Consider the following 21,514-nt stretch of genomic DNA (forward strand, 5'->3'; position numbering starts at 1 on the left):
CTTCCGTAATTCAATATAAAATACAGAGAATTATTGAAAGTTTTTAATTTGCAAATCAGGCCCTGCTTCATGAGCAACAATCATCCGTGTAAGCAAGGACAAGGTAGTCTGGAAGAAACCTGCGATGGCCAAGAAGTTACGCGGCCATCACCAGCAAGTCAGGGCTTTGCAGAGAGATTGGCCATGTGGTCACCACCCAGTAAAAAGGATAGCAAGTCCCTGGCCTTATGAGGAGCAGAAGAAGCAATGAGAGGGATGGGATGAGAAGAGGAAGGGGAGAAAGAGGAGTGCTAATGAACCTTTTCAGCTGAGGCACTCTTTCCTCTCTGTTTGCTTAAAATCACCAACAAATCAGTGTGAGACTGAAGTCAGGCCAGAACCTGGCCAAGAGACCACACTCTCCTTCAGTCTGACCACACCACCTGCTGAAGCCAGCGAGAATTTTATGTGGGTATCTCAGGCAAGGACATAGAAGCAATGACTCATCTATTAAGGAACTTCGGTTCTTTATCTGTTTGCCAGGTGCCTCCAGAAAGGCACAGTTTTCTTAAATATTTGTGGTTTTTGAAACTGCTGAATAATCTTTACAAATACAGTTCATGATCTGTTCCCCAATTAAAACCATGCAATTGCTAGGAGCAATCTGAGCTGTTTACGCTGCACATTTTTATCACATGCCCTTCCTTTGTTCCTCATCAGTGGAGCACAACTCTTCAATAAAAATTAGGTTCATGCAAAAACATTTTAACATTTTCATATAACCTGTTGTAGCTTCCAGGAATGCTTATACTGGTCTGATGTACAGTATTTCAGCCTGAGAAGTTGGGCATTCTTGTCTGAAGTTCTGCAGAGCAGGTAAAGAACAATTCTTTTCAATAAAACCCAAAACTTGTTCTTGTATGAACACCTGCCATAAGGAAAATTTCCACAGTACAATGTCTGTCCTTGTCCTGACCCCACCTGAGAAGCAGTGATCTGAAAAGACTCCAAAGTGCCCACTTAATAGAATCTTAAAAATCCATGCCTAGAAGCGATCTGGAGGGATTATTTAATCTCTTTCCTTGCTCCAAAACAGAATAAAGAACTCAGACCATCTCTGAAAAGCATTCATGACACTTTTTCTTGCAAAAATTCAGACAAGAATATTCCACTTTCTCCCTAAGTAATCATGTGCCATGATTTTACTACTCATGCAATTAGAGAATATTTTCCTAACACTTGAGTTGTGTTTCTTCACTTTATCACCTCATATTTGTCCAACCAGGCAACTTTGACTGGGTCAAATTACCCAGTTTTATCACCCAGATTTTGACTGGTAGCAGAGTCAGAGAATATAATGAAGGAAAGATGTTGAAAGCTAAGATCAAGAGGTATACCAAGATGAGAATATCTGTAGGGTATCTACTGCATACTAGTTGCCCTATCAACTGAGAAATTACATTAGTTAAACATTAATTACTCTTGGAAATTATGTTTTTAAATCATTTTACAATTTAGGTCCATACAAACTGTCTGACAAATCTGTCTCACTATCTGTCCAGGAATCCAAATCTCTTTCTTTAGCAGATTCATATTTCCAACTTCATTAACACTTCCTTCTTTAGAATACTTACAGGGGACTTGTAAAAAAGATAGGGACAAACCTTTTAGCAAGGCCTGTAGGATAGGACAAGAAGTACTGTTTTTAAATTAAAAGAAGTCAGACTAGATGTAAGGAAGTAATTTTTTACAACAAAGGTGGTGAAACAATGATACAGGTTGCCCAGAGAGATGGTGGATGCTCCATCCCTAGAAACATTCAAGGTCAGGCTGAACTGGGCTCTGAGCAACCTGACTTAATTGCAGATGTCCCTGCTCACTGCAGAGGTCTTGGACTAGATGGCCTTTAAAGGTCCCTTCAACCTAAACCAGTCTGTGGACAATTAAATCTTCCTCGGTAAAACTCAGTTAAAATATCTCCCTAATAACTTCTACCTTGTGAAACAGAGTTGCCTCAACATATCCTACCATGATGACACATTAAGGGGGTTTTGCCATATTGCCTTTCCAAGCAATATCCATGTAAAGTGTCCCTTGCCACCAATAGGTGCTTCCAAGAGTTGCTCAAAAACATCTTTCCACTCGTCCCAGGCAGGTGGCTTAAATTACACCCACCTGTCAAAGAGGCTCTGCTCTAACTTCACCCAGACAAGTCTGTCCTTCAGTATTCCACAGTTTCAGGACAGGCATGGATAATGCTTCTCCATTTCTCCAAGCCTGTCCTTACAAATGAGCTGTATGAATGCTCCAGTCCTGCGACTGATCCCAGCAAATTTCTAACGCTTTAATGAAATATTTGACTCTATGCTACAATGCCAGGTCCTTTTGCCATATTTGTACTGATGTTGCCTTCTTAACCTTCCAAAGGTGCTGCTGTGATATTCACTCTTTTAAACCTTTGCACTGACCTCTTTCAAACTGAGCATAAAGTCCTTTTCTCACTAGGCTGGTGTAGGGCGCACTGTGATGGAGCCCTACTTCTTCATCATCTAAGAGAAATTCATACCCCTGCCTTCAATGTATGACATTAGCAAGTGCCAAATATGTTATTTCCACACTTTTGATTTTAAAATGAAGTGGTTCGGTATTCCTGAATTGAAACACTTAATTTCAATGAGCTGAACCAAAGCAAAATATTTTGGTCTGACCCAGTTTGACATCAGTTTGTCTCATCTGTTTAAAGTGAGCCTCTCTGTCCAAGCTTTCTCCCATGATCCAGTACTACAGTAGGTAAGAGGAGAGACTGCAACACACCCTTGGTTAAATAATGCAGAGGTGGGAGTGGCTGTAAGAAATAATCAGGATACAATGCTTCCTGTCCCAAAAATACCACAGCATTTCACACAAATGGCTCAGACTCAATATTAAGTAACACACAGCAACCCAGCTCAACAAACTGTTTTGAAATGCATCAAACTGACTCAAAGCAAAGTAAAAACTTCAGTAATACCTTCCCAGAGAGTCCTCCTTAAATTTCAATCTCACAGAATTTTTGCATAAAAGTCACTTGAACACCAAGTATTTTTTAACATAATATAATTAGCAACTGTAGAAATAGATCAGTCATCATGACTTGCTGCACAGGAAGATCAGAATACTGATTCATACATACTTTATATACATTGAATTTCTTCAGAAACCCAGTACTTTTACATCTTCTTCATACCACGACAGTTCAAATGGAGGTCTTTGCTCTCCAATGGTTTGCACATGATGGGAAGTGATGCTAATCATGAGAACCACCAGAAAATTCTTTTGAGCCAATTAGATGGCATCAGTCACAATGACATTAGTCATCCACTCCTCAATCTGAGAAGGAACCAAAAATTGTCATGCATCTATTCCCAAAGCTGCAAAAGACATTAGGGAAGTGTACTATTTCCCATTCTTTTTGCAATCATTGTTACACAAAGTGACACAAGCTGCTATTTTCTGTTCCTTTTCTAGGAGAATGGTGGTTACTCTCTGTGCAGGTTACAAGAGAGACTTTGAACTCATTTAACTGCTTTGTACTCCCTCTGTCCTTTCTTGATCATCATATGAAAATGTTGCCATGAGCCTGATGCCATTAGCCTCTGCAGCTTATAAGGGCAAGATGAGTGAGGTGTGACTGCTGGTTAGCAGTGACAGAGGAGAGAGTTGTCATACATGGTGCCATGACTCAGCACACCAGTGAGAATAATTAGAAAACCATGAGAAGTTGGTAACCAACATGTGGAAAAGTGGACACACAAGGAAAATCTTCCAAAAAGCTGATAGTGAAGCATCAGATGATGTTAACTGCAGAGGGTTCAAAAGGGAGAACTGTAAGAACAGATCCAGGAATAACAGTGCAGCAGAGAGACAGACTGCCCTGGAGCAGCCAGCCTAACAAACCACACTACTGAGATCAGTAAGTGCCACTGATCTCAGTAAGCTGTGAAGTGGGGGAAGTCCAGGAAGAACTGTTAGGAGGAGAGGCTGACAAGATTTTATCCTTCCAGAGCAGGATGGTTTGGGAATCCCAAAGAGATGCTGATGCAGCAATCTACCACTTTCACCCCAGCCAGGAGACCAGACTACCCAGCAGCCTTGGTGAGCACAGAGACCTCTGTATATGTTGTTCCAACGTGAGAGGCACCTTTGAAGCATTCAACTGCTACATACATCCCCCAAGGCACAGGCTGGCCAGCTCTGGAAATAGCAACTCCTGAAATCCTGACCTTTGTTTTTGGAAGACAGAGGTAGTGAAAAAGAGGATGAAAAATCAGAAATATCAACCCTTCTGACAGACAAGTAAATAGGCCAAGTTAATAGTAAAGTAATATTCTTGAGAAGGCAAAGAAAGATCTATGGCTGAGAAGTCGAGATGCATCTAGCACATCTGGAGAAACTCTGCCAAGGTTTTCATGGCATCTTGTCCTCTGGGATGACATTTTGGCTCACTACCCAGTTAGAATTGCCCTTGAAGGACTTTATGGGCTAGATCCTCAGCTAGAGCAAACCACACTGCTGCTTTTTAGAAGCAGGACAATTTTGAGTAGGAGAGAGTTGTGCCCCAGATCTCAGACTGGCAGGATGGTTTTCTCAGGGGAGCTACATCTGACAGCTTCACAGTGAAAGGAAATGTTATCCATAGCATGAAACTCCAATTCAACAAACAAATTGGAAACGGACTTTACAAGAAGTCATGTTAACAGATGGTACCAAATCCAAGTGGCAAAGATCACAATTACTTCTTCACATTTCACATTTTGTCTTTTGTTGTGTGTGTGCTTCAGCCCCAGAGAAACAGATTATGACTCAAGTAGCGAAGCTAATTAAACTATAACATACTAAAAGGAGGTTTGGCTGTGTTGACATATCTGGAGTGTGGTACAGCAAGATACTCCTCTGTAAACACTGAAATACCTCCCCAGGATTTCTCATAATTATGAAATAATTCAGAATATCTCCAGAAGAAGTCTTAGATTGGAATGCCAACCCTAAAACTCAAACATGCCTGAACTAGATAAACCAGATAAGTTAAGACCATATTAAAATATCTATAAAAAGAAGATGAAGAAGGACAACTGGAATAGTAACTGTGCCCTGCAGTTGTTGCTAGGCCTCACCTTTCTACATCCATCTGCACTGAATCCAGATTCATTCCCTTCAAGAGATGGTATCTAAGACTCCCTGATTTGTTTTTCACACTGTCCAGTAGAAACAACTTGATCACAGTGAAATAAGACTCACAGCAGCCCTCTTTTTCCCAGAGAGAGATCTTCCAGAAACTGTAAAGATACAACTTTAATTATGTTCCAATGCTCATTTATAACAAATGCCTTTTTTGCACCATGCTAACAACATAAGAGGTCTCTGACTCTGAGGTGGCCCCTGCTTTGCCTGGTGAATGAATGAAGCAACGCTGACCTAAGAAGTGTTGATGTATCCCACAGGAAGGGCAACAAATTCTGAGTGCAGAGCATCTTCACGCCAGTACACTTTTATGTTCTCCAGCCTCTAACTGACCTAGACATACTGCTGGCATATGGAAACTAGGAGTGAGGTTTCTGATACATGAACTCTACTAGCACCTTCTACTAGGCTTTAAGATATGTCCAACCTAGCTGTCTATGCACATCCTGCCAGAAGTTATAGCTGCCCCTGCAGAGTCAGCAAAAGGAAACATCTCTCTGTGTCTCATCATGCAAGAGATGCGCACTGAAGACACGGCAAGGAGGAGATCTGGGCATACGTAGTATGCTCAAGCATCTGCAGCACATCGATCTGTCTGTGGGCAACAGATGCCTTTGCAGACATGCAGCACTCCGGGCTCTTTTTATGCTCATTTGCACTTAAATACTGCTAATCAGAACTCAAACTCACACTTCCCTGGCTCTGAGCAAGAAAAGCACGCCCCTTTAGCCTAGAGTTAATGCCTGGGCTTAGCTAATCACCCAGGCTCTCTCCACCATCAGCAGAGACAGGCAGTGCTGCTGCATAGTTCACTCTCCTACATCCATAATGAATCACACTGGCCACGTTCAGTGAAGAGGGAGACACACAGAGTGCCTGTACATGTTGCTTAGACTACAGACCCGGCCTCCGGACAGCTCAAGGAGGACAAGATGCAGCCTACCTGAATGGCCTTTTCTTTTGAATATATCCAGTGGTCAAGGCAAATGAAAAAGGAACTCAGACTGTGGCTAATGAAAGCAGTAATCCAAACCCACTAATACTAATTACAGTAACACAAGCAGCAATTCCTGTAGAAGTCAACAGCTGTTCCATATGAAACTCAAGTGTGCCACAGCCAGTGTGTAGATGTGTATCACACATCTGTCCAATATGAAGGCCACTGCCAATTCACATGCCGTGTATGTTTTCAGTCAGAAAAGAAATGAAGCCATTGATCCAAGGGTCTGGAAACCAGGTCATGAGATTCCTTCTGCATGACCCTGGTATCCTGCATGAAACTTCCATCCAGACAAACACCTGTAACCTCGTGCTTTCAACACAGCTTTGATTTATATCCTTTGCTTGGCTTCTGCAGTACTTTTAACCCTTCCAGAGAGGGTGTGCTTGGGCCCAAGCTGCACTTCTGGCTAAGCAGCAAAGAAGAACAAGGCTCTGCCAGTGGGAAAGCAGACAGACTCTCCTGCTGGTTTCAAAGCTTCTGCAGGGGCACACCAGGCAGGGCAGGCTGCCAGGCTTCTTCTCACCAAGAGCTGCATTGCCAGGAAGCAGAAATGACCCAAGGGATCCACTACATCACACAGAGGTACAAGATTTGCATGCACAGACCTTGTGCTCCAGTGGTCCTGGAGCAGCTGCCAATTCTGCAGTGAGGGTTCTGCCATGCCCATGAGAGGACGGTTCAAGGCCCATTGGAACAGGCCCAGGGACTGGATCAAGTTTGACTGGCTCTGGAACACCCAGTAGTGTGGTGTGACATATCCCTTTATCTCCTGGGGGGAATGGGATTTTGTGCATTTTCATTCCAAACACATAAAGCAGGTAGCTAGATGAAATACAGCACGGTCAGGCTCTAAAAAAACTTGAAGACTGCAAGCGACATACGTCATTCTTCATTTACCACTTCGTTGATCTCTAACTTGTGGATTGTTCTCCTTCTGAAAAACCCTAACTATTCTCTTTACATGGGAATTTTGACCGGAGTCATTGAGATGTCTTCACACATAGATTTGGCATAGAGACCGCATGGCAGTGAGGTACTGATATGGCTGGGCTTGTACCTACCCTGTGACTGAGGCAGAAGAGCAAATGTCTATGTCAGCTACATCTGGAAAGCAGAAGGGTTTCTGTTTGAGCCAGCACACAGCATCAGGTAGCCAGGAACTGACTGCTCCACTGTGCTCCCGACGCTTACGACGGCACCCTTCATCAACCAGCTCTTGAAAGATCAGTCACATTGAAGTGTATGCCACCAGATGAAACATGCTTATTATGCAATATAATCTGAATGCTTTGAGAGCACTAACAGCAGTTTGTCCTGTACAACTCCCTATAGGATCCTATTTCCAAGGCTTATAAGCTAACCAGGCTGTCTAGACCAAGTTCTGTATGTGCTGTGCATAGATGCACCGCAAACCAAGAGACACAGTCTCCTCCCTGCAAGTATATCATAAATAATACAAATCAGTCCATGAAAGATGGGAGAAGACTATCAAGTGTATGCAACAGTCATGACTTACACCTACCACAAATGTGTGCCAACACATCACATCAATTGACTTTCTTTTCACTTGGTCTGCATCTGACCTTGCCATGTTCATTCCAGTAATAGAACAGCTTCAACCTCAAAGTTATCTTTCAAATAACATTTTTCAACTGATAACATGCTCCCACACTTGAATTAACCAAACTTTTAACTACACTTTAGCCTATTTTTTTCATACAGGTTTAATGCCAAAATAGTTGGGAAAATGAAAGAGTCAAAAATATGTGTTTTAGTAATTGACAGCACATGTCAAAGTCAACAATCAAAGAGCTCAGGCAATGCAAGGTAATGCATGTTTTCATTCCAATTATTGGTTTCTTAATTTAGCAAACAGAATTTTTGACTGCATTTAAAGAGGAAATCAGCAAATCAATACTAGATTTTCTGTAGAAAGTCATAAAATAACTCAGGTTACCACAGAAACAAATGTAAGCAAACTGGTGCCACAAATCAAATAATTAAGCAGAAAGAATAATTTAGTGTCTTCAAAAATTATTGATTTATGATACTATGTCATGTTTGGGACATAAATATTTATTATCTTGCATTTCCTGTTCCTCCAACCCTTTCTAACAAAGGCCAACTCAGCCAAGTCCAAGTAGTGAACAGTAAGACAATACAAAGTTATACCTGCCTCTCCCTTGAGAAGTAGAAAGCACATTTTATGTCAAATTATTCCATGCACAGGGAACACTGCAATACTGCATACATACAGCCATCCATGGATTATAGGATTAGACTCCTGTGTATACCCGGCAGCAGTCTAATAAATTTAAATTAAACTGCCACAAAGTAGACAGGGGAAGTCTTTTCAGTCTTGCCCTATAGTACAGCAAGAAATGTATTGTGCTATGTATTTGCCTTATTACTTAGTTCTTCCTGCCGAGAAGCAAGTTTCCCTAAACACCAGAAACAGAGAGAGAACTTTGAAGGTTTAAATCCTTACGCTCTTTTAGCTGGACATCAGCAATATCCACTTCTTCAACAACTCACAGTGCAAAGGTTGTTGTTTTCCTTGCAGGACTCTAATCTGATAAGGAGCCAAGACTCAAGCCAAATCTCAGCAAAAAGAGAAAGAAAAAATATTACGTCTTCCTCTTTTTTTTTCCCCCTTGCTCACAGAACATTACCAAATTGGCCTTTAGTATAAGTTCAGCTCACAGAAGTAATTCTTGAAAGCCCATTGGTGGAGAGTGCATTTCCTACTCCTTTCAGGTTGAAAGGAAACTTTCTGTGAGTTTACTGTAATGGAGTATTTGTCTGTATCAAAAACACCCTGACCTCTCCAGCCACAAGATTAAATACCAGCAGCCCACTCTGTCACTAGTTCACTATTAGGAAATTACATGGGAGGAAAGACACAACATAAAATTCACAGGGAGAAAAATAGAAAAAAGAAAAAAAGACATCGGTACTGGTGGGAGTGAATGAACAAGCTTAATAATGAAGCCAGTAAAAAGGAAAATACCCTCTAGCCAATTGATAATAAAAGGTTACTTGAGGCAAAGGGTTAGATCCTGAGCAGTGCAAAGTGGCCCAGCTTCTCCAGCCTCAGCAAAGTGACAGTGATTTACAGCAGCTGCAAAAAGCCCCAGGAGACAGAAAAACCCAGCTATAAAAATGGAACTGGAGGCCCACATCTTGAAAAGCTTCCACTCACTTTTAGCACCAGACTGAGGTACAGAGGTGACTCTGAGGGTTTGTTTCTGCGGGGGAGTTCCTGTGAAGTAAGCTGAAGTGTGAATTTACACTGCATTTACTTCTGGGTCTTAAGTAGGCTGTAAATTCACACCCAACCTATTTTACAGGGATTTCCCCAAGTAGATAAGCCCTAAATTTGCCTCCTAATTATGAAGGTATACAAAATAAATAGATGTTTTCAAAACTGCAGACCCACACAGGAATCTCTCTATTGCTTGTAGGGGCAAGTGGGTACTCGGTAATATATATTGTATTGTAGTCCTGCAAGTGCATGGTGCCCTTCTTTCAACCACTGACTCCAAGGCCCCCTCCAGTCATCTCTCTCAATATCTTTTGAAACCCCTGAATCTGTTCCAGCTTCATGTCAGACTTCCATTGCCCAGCCCCTGGCTTTTCCCTTCCCCATCCCAGTTCCACATACAGAGGTCCACGTTTGCCTTACTTACTCACCCCTGACCCTCAGGGGAAGCAGTAATTCCTCATCCTCCTGCAGAGGTGCTGTCTCCTACCTCTGAACCAACCTAACCATGCCCTCACCATTCATGCCTCACCCACCCCCAGAAGCACTGGATCTCTGGGTTAATGCATGTCCTTTGAAACCTCCTTCAAAGTCATGAGGTTAACTCTATGCCAAGAAATACCAAGAAGCTGGGCAAGATTACTCACACTTTCTTGGCTGAAAGATGCTTTTACACACAGCAAAACAGGCAGCCAGAGGCCTTTCCCAGGAGCCAAGAGGAAGCAGCTGGTATGGTCACAGCTTCATCAGGGTCCTCAGGATGGGAATTTGGTCTTCAGCAGGTTGGGGTGAGCAGCTTGAACCACACAAGGCCTGGGCTCTTTCCCTGGGAGCTGCAGTGAGGCTGCAATGGAGCAGAGCATTTATGCCTTGGCTAATCTGGGACCTTGCACTGCTTGAACAGCTGTCTGTGCTGGCTCAGGTATCAACTAAGTCCCACCTGTGGCCATATCCCTCTAATACAGTGACAGCACTGTATCCTGAAGGATTCTCTTCAAGAAGTCAATTTAGTAATATTTTCTGTCACCTGAAGCAAGCGCCAGGTTTCTCAAAAGCAGCCTGGAATGCTTTCCTTCAGTGAAATTCCTGATTTTGCAAAGCATGAAGACAGTTAACACTTAGAAGTTTTAATTTTCAGGGTATCATTTCTTTGATTTGTAGCTTTCCCAGGCTGTGGATTTCCTGTCTATCATCTCTCTCCCTTGGTGTTTAAAACTCCACAGCCAAGCTATTCTAAGTCCTTACTGAGCCTACCACTTACAAGGCAACACGGATAACCACCAGCATATTCTGTAAACAGGGCACCCCAGAGAATTCAGTCACCAAAACACATCCAGCAAGGCAAAGGAACAAGGCCTTCCATGTTAATTTAACAACCTACTATCCCCTGAAATCATTGGCAATACTAATCTATTTATCTTGCAAGTAAACAAATGTACATGATTTTCCCATGCAATAACACACTGATTAAACTTAGAGCATTTTAGGCAGAGCATATTTCTCAAATAAAAATCAGACCTTATTAACCCTCAAAGGAAATTCCACATAAAAACACAGCATCAAAAAGCCAGAAGCATGTAAGAATTCAGTCTGAGTTTCACTCTAGATTCAATGATTCCTTTTAACTGCTTCAGTTGCGAAGTTTTTAGAAGAACAGCGAGCTGTCCTTGGAGAGCTAGCCAGAAGAAGGACCATGGCTCTCCTTAATCTGTCACATAGTAGGGAGGCCTTCAGGCCCTGCTAAATGTAAAATATTTTAGAAAAACAAAACCAGGAAACAAGCTGGGATTTGGTCAAGAGTTCATGCTGGCTGAATCACTGTGGTGTGGAAACCACCAGCTCTAAAGATGGAAAGTCCGGAGCCATTCATGACCTCAAAGAAAGAAAAGGGAAAAAAGAGGTCTTAAAGACCCATTTAGCTTGCTGGTAAGCTCCCCCAACATCTAAAACATAAAAGAGGCCACCTATTGGCACATGCCTTGATCTTTTTCCTCTTCATCTCTCTCAGAGCACCGCCAGCAATTTGATCTGCACCACAGTTTTTTATACTGGGTGCAGTGAGAATTGTTTAAATGTCACTCCCTGACTCAACATGCAGAAATGCTGTAGGGTCAGGGCACTGCTTCTTCCCTCCACATCCTGCACCTATTGCCCTCTTCAGCCTTTCCCCGAGGAAAAAAAAAACCATCTACATACTTTACAGATTGAACATGGCCAGTTTCTAAGTAGAGATCCGTTCAGATTTCTCTAGATTGCCTCTAGTTATCTAAGAGGTTCCAAGGAAATACTGCTCAGAAGCAGTTAAAGCCAACTGCTCTTGGACAGATAATGGGTGCATTTAGCAAGGCATCACAGCCATTTTGAAAGAGGCCTGGAAAATCTTAACATTGTTAAAATGTGTCTTCACAACTGCTGATAAGATCTAGTAACGATGTCTGTGTTGTGCTGGTGCATTTCATCGCCTTTCACAAGCCAAAATCTTACCAGCACATCATTTTAGCAAACTTTAAAAGCCAAAGTGTTGTGCCCATTGCTTGTAGCAAGAACAGTTCTTGACAACAACCTCACCATACATTTTTTACTTTCCTTGTTTCCAAAGTACTGACATACAGAAACACACTATACTTAGGCACTAAATACATTTGTCTCAGCTAACCATCACGTTATTTGACGTAATGCTGTCACTAAAGCTAAGAATCCTATCAGCTTCCAGACTCACCTGAATGCTGTGCAACCTTTTCATTCGTGCTGGATGGGGTGACCAGGAGCTGCAGCGAAAGGGGATGAATCTGTGCTGCAGAACAAGAGAGCTGGTCCAGAGGCTAAACACTGTAACATGAGGAAACCTAGGATCAGCAGTTCTGCAACATATTTCCTTACACAGACTTATCTACATCCTTTATTTTCTCTGTGCCCCCACTCTGTAAAATGGTACTTTTATATAACAGTCTCTGTGAGAATATGGTATGAAGTGGCACATTGACAGGGAACATGGAAATACCTCTGAATCTATGATAACTCCACATTACCAGTCATCTTAAACACTCAAAAATGAATGATTCCAGAGAATGTTACAGTGGAAGTGACTCACAAAAGACTGAAGAGTCAACACTCCCCTGAACTGAATTCAGTTTTGTGAGTGTAAGCTTTAAAGGTTCATTTACCATAGTGATTCCATTTGGAAAGCAGTCTTTGAAAATCATAAGCATCTTTCTATAGAGCAAACTGCCAGCTACCAGCAAAGTTATTTCATAGCACTGGTGTCAATGACCAAGGAAGCCTTCCAACTCAGCAAAGCATGTTCCAGGATGTCTTGAGAAAAATATCTATGAAAACTGCACAATCAGAAGCCTGGGACTGTTGTGCATTAGTTTTGCACACTTCTTAATGGAGCTGGTGCTATGAAGTGAATCTAGCCCTATAAAAATTTCACAGGCAATATGTCAGGAGGGAATCCATCCTAAAATATTAAATCACAGTAGACTTCAGATAGGCACCAACTTTACCTACAGAGGCTTGCATCAATCAATCAAGCAATCAATCATTCTCCCTTTCTCTTTTCCGGAGGGCTTATCAGGCACGACAGCTCCTGGTGACCTCCTCTGGTGTCCTAGTCCTTTGGGCTTACACTGCTCTCAGCTCCACATGCTGCCAGCACCTGCAACATGAAATAGTACACTCTGAGTACTCCCTCTGCCCCCTCCCATTACACCAGAGTTCAAGTTTGGAGCAGCAATGTGCTTCTGAAGCCAGAATGCCCCACTTACTGTGCAGTCCCAGATTCTTTCCAGATGGAACTAAGCTGGAAGAGGTACCCCAGCAGCAGAGGCAAAGCACACAGGCTGCACACGGTGTGCAGGCCAGGGGACCTGCAGCTCTCCAGGTCCACTCCTACTTCCTACTACAGTCACTTGTGGAGAAATTGCCTTGGAGTGTCAGACACTCTTTCTCCTCCAGGCAAACTTAACAAACCTTTTCTACTCTGTACAATCACCCACAACTTACTTTGCTCTCCTCCAACCCCCCAAAAGAGCAGCTTGACATTTGTCTTTTCAGATATTTACCCAGCCAGCACCTCCAGTGGATCATAACGTTTGAACGGTTATATTTTTGGACTAGTCATTAAAACTGTCATCATTTAGGTCCTTGCCCATCTGCCAGTATTCTGTCACTCACCTTTTCCCTTTTACCTATTTCTACTCTTCCTTTCTTTCTTTTGGACTCTCTGGTCCTGTTATTATGATTTTAGCTACGAATAAAGCTCAAACTCATCATTAACGCCAAATTAATCTGAAGTAGCACAGTTTTTCTGTGATTTCTTAGATTTTATGTGACTGAATTTCTATGTAAGTTCTACCAGCACAATCTGAACCTTCACACTATCTATAGAGAAATCATGTCCTTTTCTCTCCATTTACTGCAGCATTTCTTTGTGGGCTAACCCAGGACCCGCAGAACTGAATGGAAGGACCTCAGCTGACTGCAAGAGGCAGTCCCCTAAACGCACTTAATGAAGTCATTCAAACAACTGATGCTATTTATGTTGAATTTCATGACTATATGACATTCAGAGATAACCATGTATGTTCTGTGTCTTTAGTGGATACATTTTTCCTATTATACAATCTGAAGAAAATACTTGTTTTGTTCTAATGTAATTGTAAGTATCAAATTTATATACAAGACCTTTAGAAAACAGAGACCCACCTCTAAATGCAAAGAACAAACATTTGCATTACCTATTTATATTAAAATATGCAGAAATTTCCAAAGTATTCAGTCAACTTATAAATTTTTATAACTTCTTCAAATTGTTAAGATTTTTTTAACACACAGCATTATTTCAGCTTTGTGGAAGGCTCAATAACAATCTTTCTGGTCTGGAAAAAAGGAAAGAACATTATAATAAAGAATGCAGAATAAATAAAAACAAAACAGTACAAGCCGTACATCCACGCATACAAAGACAACTTTCATGGTGAGCTATAAGCAAGTATAATAACACAATGTGCTGCATGTTGATTTCACCAGTGAAAAGAATTTCTCCAGTTATTGAAGACTTTCCTGGCAGAATTTCAGAAAAAAAAATTCTGACATTCTCCCAATCTGACTTCTGTGCAATGCAAGTCATGCACATTTTAAACACCGATGAATAATACTGCCTTTCTTCTGAGAACTGTTAACAGCTGTAGAAACTATTATAGCCTGCTTAAAATCATGTCTCTGTAGTCAATACTCTCCAGACACTTAGCAATACTAAAGCTATTCCTGGGGCTAAACTAGAATTGCTATGTGAGTACAAAGTTTGATTTATGTTGAAATGAAACAACAAACATCTGATCTTTCTTTTTTTAAATAGCCATTCACATAAACACAAGAATCAGCTGCGTAACTAGAAAATGATGTACCAAATTTACAGAAATCGAACAAAGAAAGACCACCCACAGCTACCTTCAAGAAGAAAAGATTTGTCAAAGGATGAAAGATTGCTGGTTAAGATACTTTGTACAGCCATGGCCACCCTAATGTCTTCATGGTGAGGCTGTGGTTTACGACTGTTGTTTCACTGATCTAGTTTTTCAAGTTTTCTGAAATACACAAAATTATCAGCAGCCCAGTCCAAAATCTTGGCAATGCTCATCACCAGCTGCTCTCAGACAGATCACAGGCACAGTGGACTGCATAATAAAATCATCCAGATGCATTCAAGAGGAAGTCAAGATCTCTGTGTACTAACATTATTTTTTCACATCACAGAGTACAGGTGGGAACAGGAGAAATGCTCTGTTGTGGCTACTCTGACATTTTTGAAATTATGACTGGAAAAAGAGACAAGACACAAGTGGAACAAGTGCAAACGTCAAAAGACATGTAAGATTTCAGATTATGGTCTCTAGATTCATGTATATTACTAAGATGTGCTTTGATTCCTCATTCCAACAAACTGCCACCAAAATTCCTCTTTTTTTACACATCTTCACCTTTCAAGAAATGAAAACATAAGTGTAGTGGTTTGGTCCAAAATACTCATTACTGTTTATCTGCTGTGAGATAAGAATTAGGAGAAATGCAAAACAGGCACCAAACTTGAAAGAATATAAAGAAGTTTATTAACAGACCTAAAAGAAGAAAAAAAATTATACCACCTTCAGAACTCTCCTCCTCCCCCCACCTTCTTCCCTTCTCCCACTGACAATGTGAAAAGACAACCCTTAAGATGTTCAGTCTGTTTACCACTTCCATAATAACCTTGTTCAGTCCATTTAGAAAGAGAAGTCTCTTCTTGCTCATGCTATGAAAACAGTATCACAACGAGACAGCCGCCCACTTCCAAATATTGTTCAGTCCATTTAGGAAGAGGAATCTCTCTGCCTGCGTGTGAGTCCTTTCCCTCGACTTGCAGCTTTTCCCGCAACTGCTTTCGAGGGTCCACTCTTGAAGTTTTTTGGGGTACAATTTTAAGGTTGAGCCGTTCAGAAGCAAAAACAGAGGCCCTTCTCCTTCCCTGGGAGCAAAGGGTCTTCATCATCTTCATCTTTAGGACTATCTCTGGGAGCATCTCTAGGAACTGAGGTTTTCTCCTTTCCCATTTGGAGCAAAAGTCCTCATCTGGTTCATCTCTCTCTGTCCAAACTTCTCATGCAATTACAGCTGCGTCAGCATCTGCCTATCTCAGCGCAGGTGCTTTTGCTCACGAGCTGAACACTCCACCCCCCATATCTTCATGAAATTACAACAGGATACTCTGATATATCATAGCTTCACAACAGAATTTCAGCTTTAAGCATCTCCTCTCTCTCTTCCCTCAGGTTTTTAGCTCTTCACAGCAGTAAAAGGGTTAATCTCACCTCGGCCTTGCAGCTTTGCAGCTGGAATGTTGAATTTTTCTTATCGCAGTGGAGAGGGGGGAGAGCCGAGCCGCTCCGGCTGCCCACGGCAAGGCAGTGGGGGGGGTTCCACGGCTAGAACAGGTCCATGGCTTCAGGATGGCCGTGGCCTGGCCCGGCCTGGCCCAAGCAGGGCCTGGCTGGGCCCACTGGGCCCCCACTCGGGGCCCGCAGCCGCCTGTCCCAGTGCCGGAAATGAGAGAGAGCTTGGAGGGGGAGTTTGCCTATTCTTAAATGTGGATCACAGAGGTGATCACAACTTTAAGTGGCTTAGAGAATTGTCCATATTCAAACTGGCCAGCTGATAGGTTCGGTCAGTTCCCAGAGGAAACTGTAAGCACCCCTTAGCAAGGACGTCCCTTCCGGGACTATGCTTGCTAACCTCTGACAAAGGCAGTAACTAATTTGACCAGTAACAATAATGACGTGAGGATTAAGCTAATTTCAAGTAGGAGTCTCTTCCTCCAGAAGAGTACCATAAATCAATCAGGAAGCCTTAAGCAGCTTCAAATTAATTCACCTGCTTCTTTTAGATTAATTCTAAATCTTTAGCTGTTAAAGTATCTAGAAAGGTGAAAGATAAGCTAATTGTTCAGCTCATTACTAGTTTTTCTTCAGTCAGTAAGTTACCTTATTTATAGCATCCCACTTCACCTTCTAATCAGAGCTTTCAGGGCAGTTTCATTGTGTACCAGTATGGCACAGGGACACCTCCACCTTCTCCAGCAGACATGCAAGCAGCAGAATAACCTGTGTGCCTTTCTGCTGCCCCAGGTGCCATCAAACACAGCTCTCCACACAGTGCCTCTGCTTGGCTGGGGAAAACATGACTATGGTAGACTCAGCATTGCTTTCAAAAAAGCTGCTGTTAGTTCCACCAGCTAACCTTTACTAAAAGGCATGACTGGTGCAGTTGCCCAAGGATGGAAACTCACTCTCACTAAAACTTGCCTTGCCCACCCCCGCTGTAATGGGACTGTGCAAGACCAAGGACTCCAGAAGCAAAACAAAGCTTGAAATTCCAAATGCAGACCTAACGCAGAGCAGAAATGCTGTTATTCTCTCTACCTTCATGTAAAATTCAAGTTCTTGTGCTCAAGATCCCAGTTTGCCTTTACACAGTCCAACCCCAGACTGTTCCAAATCCCTCTGCCTTTCTTCTCCCTACTCACTCGCTCTGTTTTTCTCACTCATTTTGTCCTTGCGTGTCTCCTTTTCTCCTCTGTGCGCTGAGCCTTATCCCATGCTGCTCTCAGGGCTAAGATCTCTCCCCTGGGAAGGTTTTGGATGTCCTATATCAATAAATTTGGAATAACATTCAAATTCAATGGGAGTAAAGCTGACCCATATCATTGGGGCTCTCTTGCCTATGTCCTTCCTCTTGTGTCATCCTTTATTTAGTATCTGTAACTCTGTTCCCTTCTTCTCCTTAGCTGTTAGCCTACACTTCATACTTGCCGACTTTGCCATGCTCAGACTGACAGTTCCTATAGGCAGAGTACCAAGTTGTTATAAAATTGTGTTCAATTTTAACAGTGTTGTCTATAAAATTGTGACTATTAAATGTTTTCACATAAGAATAGAAAGAGATGATCAATTTACAACACCGAAGGAAAAAGAGTGCACATAAGGGGGAAGAGGATACATTATTTTCTTAAATTGTAATAGGTAACTAGGGAATTACTTTTTTCAAAATCACTGATCATACACAAGGCAAAAAGGCATTGTTTAGAAAAAAGCATAAGAAAGGCACCAAGGTTACCAAAAACTATCATATCCTTTGGTCTGGGAATTTCAGTTGGGCTCTGGCTCTTAATTCAGCACAGTCACAAGGCAATGCTGCAAATACAATCCTCTGGGGACTGCAAATGAAAATAAAAGTCATGTTCAAACCAACCGATTTCAAGGTCACATATTTGAAATCAAGGCAGCAGGGAACCAAAAAGCCTTGCAAAACTTACAAAATAAGTAGAAATCATGTAACTAGGAAATTCTCACAGGTGTAACACCAACTTGGATCTGCTAAACTTGTGGTCAGTAGTTCCACTGAACAGAATAAGAATACTTAGACTTTGAGTTAAGAGATCAGATAATTTATAATGGGAGGCTAACAGTGGACCACATGGAAAATTAAGTAGCTTGGAATGCAGAAAAGCTTAGAGAGAGGGTGAAGCAATGGCTATTTTGAGAATCCCTATTGGGCACTGCTATGAAGTGCTAATAAGACATGTGAAATGCACTAACGGCTGCAACACAGGCAGAAGGAGTCAAACAACCTTACATAATGATACAAAAAAGTGATTTCATCCATCACAAAAAAGAGATGCAACAGAAAAATCTCTAGCATGTAGGCATAAGTGTGAGAACAGATCTTCCCAGCAATAGATCAGGGAGATCTGATCTTTGGCACTATTTCCAGAATGACAAAACTTTTAGACAGGTTACCTCCTTACCTGTCTGTGGGTAGGAAAGTCACTGAAACTGGAAAACTCTTAAGCAACCTTCTGTGCTGTTTTCTATTGCAATAAATGTACATTGACTGCTCAGAACTGAATGGTGCCGGGTATCATTATTCCAAAACATGTAACTATCCATCCAGATATTTACACTGTGTCTCTCTTACTGCAGAGGGTCTACAAATATGAGCACACAGGGGCAAACAATACTGTTAACACTTCCCATTTTGGCTGGTATCACTGTGTTAGGGCAGTCCATAGGCAGGTGCTGTCGTTTCTGACAAGCCTGTTGGGTAACAGTGACAGGAATCTGTCAGATGCAGCCCACACACAGGATGTGTCCCGCACAGCGTGTTGACCTCCTCCAAAGAGTTTCATTTTAGAATTCTATGGAATATGTTACAAATACCAGCTGGCAACGTGCAATGTATCACAGAGAAAAGGAAAGGCACAACGGGCAGTACAAGTAACACGGAAACACCCTCCCAGGGCAGCAGTGGGCTTGCTGGAGCACGTTGTGTGCTTGCTTGGAGAAACAGGCAGGATCTGTGTGACAGAGGGACACTTGGCCCATCAAACAAGGAAATGTGCAAAGGCACTTCTGCGCTTCTCGTGCAATTCCCTGACTCTGCAGTTGCCAGAAGATTAGTGCTGTTTTAAAGACAACTCAAGCAGCTTCAGGCTTTGCCAAGAATAAACCTAGTAATAAAAAAAACTAATAAAGAATAAGTACCCTTACCTTCACAGGATCATATTCACACCATAAGCAACTCCTTTTTCCCCAGGAAGAGGCCCTTGCCAGTGCTTAAGATGTCAAAGGCCTTGCACATTGCCTCACTACAACCTGCCATCTCTTCTCCCAAGGACAAGGCAATTCTGAGGGACCTACTTACTTCTGATTTCTGCCTTCTTTACACAACTTGAGGTGCAAAGCTGATGGAGATGAACAACCAGTCACACCTCCTAGGCAGACAATAAAATATCAGAGGCTCTCAACTAGTAGAAGAGCCTTTGCACACCCAGCCATGACAGCTCAGAGCGCTTCTTGGTCCCATGCAAGAGGTTACCAGATCCACAGAAAAGCTTTAAACTTTAAATTATCAGACCACCCACCTAAGCCTGTGAGACAAATATGTGTCCTCTGTATCTCACCCTGTTGTGAGCAAGCTTCCCACTACTAGAGAGGGATTGACTGGAGAGGTGTCAATACCTTGAGCTACACAAATATATTTGGGAGAGCATTTCAGCAGCATGCTGGAAGGTTGGGTTCAGTACGGTATGCAACAAATAATGGCAGTATTGTCTTTTTAACAAAAAGTTTTTTTAAAAAAAGTCCCTGACATTATGATTTTTGCTTTTGAAAATTATATTAAGACCAGTGCAGAAACTACTAGCAAAGAAGAGATTCGTGAACACCACCAAAATGATTCAGCAGTCTCTCGCTAGGAAGTTACATCATTGCACCACATCTCCATGAGAATCGCAGAGGAGATGCATTGTTTCACAGGACAGTGAAGTGCTCTATTCTCCAAAACAAAAGTATTAAATCTGCAACTGTGTATAACAAATGAGAGGAGGAAAATTGTCAGTGCTCTGGGCAGTGACGTTCAGATGTTTGTAAGCACTATTGAACATCAACAATCTGGTCTGGGATAAATTGCAAGCTGAGAGTATATTGTACAAATTATACCACAGTCCAACCAGATTCTTTTCTATCTGATCCATCACTTCTTGCTTATTCCCTCAAGCCAAAACCAGTGAAACCCTTTCCTGCTCCCTGTTTAGCAGCTGTATAGTGAGTGTGTTCTCACATTCTCTTACCTAACTCAGTCCCACCACACTCTCTGACCCACAGCTCTGCATCTCAGAACAGGCAGTCAGTCTTGCCAGGGATTTATACACCTTAGCAGTACACCCGCTCCTACCCTTTGCCATGCCCAGCACCATTACCCAGGTGCTCCAGTGCTTCTTACGACACAAGGCACAGGACTGCTGCACAGCCAGGTGGGAACCCCAAAGCTCTCCCAACCCCTGTGTTACACAGATTCTCGCCTTGTAGCTCACACTAAGGAGAAGCTGGATACGTGTATGAGGCTGCTAGGGAGGCAAAAAGCAAGGAAGTTTTAGGTTTCAGGACGTATGCCACATGTTGTCTTCAAAGATGACACACTGGATAACGGGTTTTTCAGTTCTTAGAACCGTACCTCGTGTTGGACATGCTCTCTGCAGTTATGCCAGGCGGTATCATCTTGTCAGCACCTCAAAGCCCTAAGCATGCTGCACTCTGCCACACCTTTTAATTAATGATCTGCTCCTTGCACAGCAGGCAGCAGTAAGCTTGCAGCTACATAACTACCGAACTGACAATGACAAGCTGACATCACCCAGATTAAGAGGATTTTCTTCCTTTCAATCTTATTCCTTTTCCTCAGCCTGCTCTGTGTTCCAAGAGGTCAAAGTAATATCCCTGCAGTTCACTTAACAGTGATGCTTCTCCCTCACCTACATCTCTTCTCTCAAAAACCTACACTTACAGCACCTAACATCAGCAGCCCCAAGAATTGGAAAGACAATAAAACTTGTGTTGCTTTCCTCCCCAGCCTGCTGCCCACCTGTGCCAGAGACAAGGGATACTTTGAAACCAGGGGACTGCCACAGATGAGAACGGCCAATTTTTGACTCACTCATATTCTCCAAAACTCCTTTA

The 21,514-nt window shown here is 42.3% G+C and overlaps 1 long non-coding RNA gene across 14 annotated transcripts in view; it reads right to left on the bottom strand.

Moving 5' to 3' along the window:
- The window catches only part of LOC125329492, a 144,416-nt gene that overhangs the window by 111,401 nt on the left and 11,501 nt on the right, over positions 1-21,514 (bottom strand). For 9 of the 14 annotated variants that reach the window (XR_007205169.1, XR_007205167.1, XR_007205163.1 and 6 more), the window contains 4 exons: positions 14,204-14,344; positions 12,971-13,122; positions 12,184-12,293; positions 10,112-10,308 (listed from right to left, as the gene is read on the bottom strand). This is a non-coding gene — a long non-coding RNA (uncharacterized LOC125329492). Of the gene's footprint in view, positions 1-10,111; positions 10,309-12,183; positions 12,294-12,970; positions 13,123-14,203; positions 14,345-14,915; positions 15,053-18,113; positions 18,214-21,514 lie in introns of all 14 variants that reach the window. The other 5 variants (XR_007205172.1, XR_007205166.1, XR_007205165.1 and 2 more) reach the window with 4 other exon arrangements.

The sequence above is a fragment of the Corvus hawaiiensis genome, chromosome 8 (assembly GCF_020740725.1).
Source record: "Corvus hawaiiensis isolate bCorHaw1 chromosome 8, bCorHaw1.pri.cur, whole genome shotgun sequence".
Lineage (NCBI taxonomy): Eukaryota > Metazoa > Chordata > Aves > Passeriformes > Corvidae > Corvus > Corvus hawaiiensis.